Raw genomic sequence first — 5,719 nt, 5'->3', positions numbered from 1 at the left:
ACCTTTTTAGGTATTCTGCATTTTGTGTGAAGTATTTTAACAATAGTTTTTTTATTGCTGACATGTAATTCACTTGAAATATATTATCTCCTTTTATTGTATGCATTTTAGTGCTTTGGAAGTGAATTTACGATCATAGGTTTTCCAAGCATAATTTTCACAAATTTGCTTTTCTTCAAATAGAAATGCTGTAAATTTTAGAACAGACATTTAAAGTAGATATAAAATTCATTTACAGGAATTTCTCAGGATACATCCCCTATAGTGAGCCTTTTCAAAATTTGTTTTATGGATTATTTCCAGGATCTCACGCAAAGTATTTAAGTGCATTCTCAATAACAACATTCACTGTCCAAACAAGTTTTTTACTTCTCTTTAATACATACATAGACATGTAATGGATAGAACCTATTCAATTCTCTTTGACCTTTTGAATACTTGCTTGCTTTAATGATTGAAGTATTATACAATTGATTCGCTATGTGTAGTATATCAATTTCTCCACAAGTGCATTATTATATTTTGTGTCATCTTTTTATATTATGGTCCTACTAGTGAGATTTCTCTTTATTTATTCTTGGATAAGAAAGAGGAACTTATTTCATATGCTCCTACTATTTGCATATGTTTTTTAAAGAAATATTCCATTTGGGATAAAGTTATATAAAATTAGAAGATATAAAAATAATTAGACTCAGAATCATTGTAGCATTAACATTGTAGCATTAACAAATATGTGTCCTCTATCTGTTAGATATGTTTTCACTTCTGTTATATTGTCCTTTGAATTATGAAAGATTATAAGTTGATATTATCCAGTTTATTCTTGCTTTTCTTTACCCACTAATGCTTTCCATGTCATATTTTAGAAAAGTTTAATGATCCAATGCCATGAATTTTTATGTTTATGTTTATATGTTTTTACATCTCACATTTAGTTTGATAATCATTTTTTATTTAAATTTTTTTAAATTTTTGTATAAGGATTGAGGTAGTAGTTTAAGAACTTTTTTTAAATTTAGGGAGGCAATAGTGGTACTACACCCATTTAAGATTCTATTTTTATTTCATAAAGTCATGGCATCCTTTTCAAAATCTATTGACCATAAAACTGAGATTTTTTTATAGTGAAAATACCATACAGAGGGGTTACAATTACACAACAGTATTAACCAAAGCATGCTATTTGCAGAGGAGTATTTAAAAGGTGTAATTTCTTATAAAATTGAACTTTTAATCCAACAAAATGAATACCAGCAATCTATCACTTGGATGATGTGAGCAGAAGTCAAAGGGAAGGAATAAAGAGAGTTATGGACGAAGAGAGTGAAGGCACAATATTCAATGCAGATAGTATGAAACTAGAAAAGATGAAAGTGGGGTGAGATTTGGGAGGGTATGGGAAAGTTATGTAAAGATCCATTGTACTTATAAACTGATTTGTGGAATGGAAATTCCTTTGAACAACTATTTAATAAAAACATAATTAAAAACATTGGAGACATCTGATCTTAAACTGCATTCTCTTAAACCATGAATCAATATAATAGTTTCCTCCTCAGAAATTTTCTTTGCAGGTATTTTCCTCTTAATGTCAAAAAACTGACCAATGCAATGAATATCAATATATCACATTGCATATTTTAAATAGACACAATATAAAAATCACAGTAAAAATGTTAGAATTCATCACATGATAAAATAACAGGTAGAAAGTATCAAATGCTGAGTGATAGTTTTTCCAAGTACTTTACCTATTGTATCTAACTCAATCCTCACAATAATCCCAACAATTTGAACTACTTCCATTTTTAATTCTCGGATGATGTTATTGAAGTCTTCAGAATTGGAATTACTAGTACAGCATTGCGCACATGGTAAGTGTTAGCCTGAGACCCATCTTCCGCTGTATCAAATCATTTTATTTTATGACTAAAATGCCAGCACTTGGTCTACTAATTCTAGGAAAATTTCCCAGAATTACTGTGTACACTCTAATATTTGACTTTTATCTTTGTTAGAAAATAGGTACCTGTAATATGAAAACTCCAAGTTCATAATCAATTTATACATCCCTGTTGAAAGGAACTGCTAAAGTATAACATTCTTGATTTCTAGCTCAAAATAGTAGAAATCATATTCTATCCCTTCACTCAACACTGCACTGCCTGGGGACCCCATCTCTGTTTAACACAGTCATAACGAAAGAGTGTCCTGCCCAATTCCTGATGGAAACAGATTGCAGGTGTTATGGACCAATCATTTCCACATTGTAGCTCACTTAGGTTGTTTACCATTAGAAGTATTTTGATTGCTTTTTATACCCAACATTCTGAGGGAAATGTACTACTTTAAAATGTTATTAAAGCAAGACTCATATAAAAATCACCTTTGATGTCACATAAATATTTTAACTTTCATATACCCCAAAATGTAGTCTGAACTCTCATTAATGTTAAGGAACAAGAGGTTAAAAATCATAGACACCAAGACCTAAGCATGAATTAAAGACTCTCCAACTTGTCGATACTATTGGTTTAAAAAGTCATCGTACTACTAAATTTTTAAAATTTTCTTATGATATGAAGATTCAATTATAAACTATTAACACTTGAAAATAACTCATTTTCTTGGGAGTAGGACACAAAGCACAAGATTAATCCTAATCATTTTAAAGGACCTTTATTTATACTACAAATTCACTCCCATAACTACAATGATACAAAAAATAACTGAAGTACAGAAACACAAAGGAAATAATTTAACTGCATCATCTATATTCAAAGGACTGTGTTAATAGAAAACAGTTATACTAATAATTAGCTTACCAAATTCACTTTCATACTTTTATTCTATTTCATTTAGTTTCATAAAAACTGGATTTTCATAAGATGATGCATAAAAAAGGCAATATACCCACTTACATTTTCAGATCTTAATATTTATTTCAGAAATGTCTTTAGCTCTATAGTCAATGAACTGAAATAATACTAAAGGGTTTTCAGAAATTGCAAGACTCGCTTTGGGATGTTATTTATGTTGGAAAAAATATTCGAAAAGCCTTATTTGTTAAGTTGCCATAGTTACTCCCACAAAAGAGCCATTAGCCCTTTGCATGTACAAAACAACTTCAGATACATCCACTATCTGGAGATGACACATGCTTTTTGTTTGCTTGTTTTTGAAAGGAATATCTAACAAGCATAACAACAATACCTATTTACCGTCAATATGATAGGATATTCAAACTTGATAAATATTGGGTTGATTACCTCTTAGTGTGAATAGTTATGATCTTACAAAGAAAGTTATTTTCAACAAAAAGCCAGAAAGAGCTTTCTAATGGATCCATTATTTATTCATACCCAACATTAGAAACAAAATGTATAATGTAGTACTAAAATAGAAGTCCTTTACATGACTACTTACATTCCTTGTTTTTTTTAGACACTTGTTTTCATCTAATAATGTAGGCCTGTCTATTGTCTTCATGTGCTTTCAATGATTGAAGGTGCATAATGAGAAATCAAAATGTATTAATAGTTTTTGCTATCAATTAAATCTCACTTTTTCTTTTTGGAGAATATAATGATCAAAGCAATAGTTGAAAATCAGCAAGCAATTGTTCAGAATCATGCTTCCAGTGCAAGTGGATCAACAGTAAGTAATGCTCAATACTATTTTACACAAAGTTTTGTCACAGATACAATCGGCCTGCCTTCTCTTGCTGCTTTCATAGACTGGACCTATTCCTTCATTGTACATGAAAAGTGTGAATCAACTGATTTCATTCAGATCTGTTCCTAGAATTTTCAAGGATTTAGATTCTAGTCTGCAATATGATTAAACCTACGTCTCTTCATGTAGGCTGCTAAAAATGTATTTACCAAATTCAAATAAATACATAAATTCTATTTCCATCTTTTTTAAACATAAAATAAAATTCTGTTTGCTCTATAAATTGATCAGAGGCATGCATTTGTGGCTATCTAGGTCATTGCACATCTGTCCCTCTTCCTCTTTCTTTAATGTTTCTCATAGATAATAGGATTGCTCTATAATTATCCTAATTTATTTTGCTTTTATATTTTTGGTTGCATTATTTTACTTTCTACTCTGCCATTTACCAAATCATTTATATATAAGGCATTATTGGCATTACTTCATCTTTTCTCATTCCTAGAATAAGATGCACATGAAGACACCACTGGTCCTTATTTTCAGTCTGTATCTTTGAATACGGAGGAAAATCTTTCCTCTGATCTCCATCAATTCCCTACTCTCCAGTTAGAATAATTTCAAATAGTAAAAATGGAAAAAAGGAAAATAAATCATGGTGAAAAAACAGATGCAGAAAATTCACTTGATTTTTCTGAACAGTTCAAATAACCTGGACTATTAAGGAAATACATGGACACCTCATTCCCACTGTCACTCAAAGTCTCTGGTTAGACAATTCTGATGAAGACGAGGAACATGATGAAAAAGTGAGGAATGGTATCAATTGCAAGAAAAAAATGAAGGATCCATGCAAATTTCTTCTTTGGGCTGCTGAAAATAATCAGGTTATTACAGTGAGGAGAATACTTTCCAAAAAGACCACTCATGTGAATACTAGAGATGACGATGAGTATACACATATTCATCAGGAAACCTACAGTGGACACTTAGACACTGTCCGTGAGTTGGTGGTTCAAGTGGCAGATATTCATGCAATAACTGTAGATGGTTAGACAACCCTGCGCAGTGCTTATATGTGGAATAATACTAGAGTGGCTTTTTTCTTACTTCATCATGATGCAGATACCAATGGCCCCCTTGCATCTTGCTGCTGGGAATAGAGATAGCAAAGACATGTTGGATCTGCTTCTGTTGAACCATTATGTCAAATCAGGTCTGAAGAAAAACTTGGAAGAAACTCTATTTAATATTGCCAAAAGGATAAGTATGTATCACTACCTCTTTGATGTTTTGGAAGGCTGTATAAATTGCTCTCCTAAGTCATAATGATTCGGTTAAGTTTCTTAAATTTCAGAAATGCCATTATATTCTTTGTTTCCATACAAAATATTTTCACAATCCAAATTACAATAGCTTACTGTAACAATTCATGGATTCTATTGAAGTCTTCCAAGTGAATTCCTGACTTTGATGTCAAAATGTATTACACAGTTAGTTGTATATATCTATAATGATTCCTGGAGAGTTTTTGCTTTCTTTATTGTAATTAAGTGGTTACATAATTTCCCTAATTTCACAGTATTGTGGGATAGTGATGCTCAGTTAAAGTCACAAACACATTCTAACATTTCTGGAACAAATTGTCTATCACAGTCTATAACATTTGTGAGTTCTATGAGCTTTGCGATATAGTTATTTCTTCTACACTGGTTGGTATGTACATTTCTTTTGTTTTGCATAACATCAGCTGTTCCGTTTTTCCCACTTGTTCCATCCCTCCCATCCCTGCCATTAACTTGCTCAGTTCATTTTGGTCAATGTCCAGTGCAGCTGATGGGTTTTTCCCTGATTCCCTCTAGTTCAATGTCGTCTTCCTGGTTCCCCTCCATTGTACACATATATACCATAAATGTGATCAGCAACAGGTGGTAATTTAGTACAAATTCAACCAGATGAGTGGAAGTCCTTTGTTTCTTAAGTCCTGTTAATTTTGTCGTATTATCTAACATTTTGGTTTTAACATCCACTTATCAGGGAG

The sequence above is a fragment of the Dipodomys spectabilis genome, unplaced genomic scaffold (assembly GCF_019054845.1).
Source record: "Dipodomys spectabilis isolate Male_0828 unplaced genomic scaffold, ASM1905484v1 ptg000228l, whole genome shotgun sequence".
In the NCBI taxonomy this organism is placed as follows: domain Eukaryota; kingdom Metazoa; phylum Chordata; class Mammalia; order Rodentia; family Heteromyidae; genus Dipodomys; species Dipodomys spectabilis.
This window is presented reverse-complemented; position numbering follows the sequence as displayed.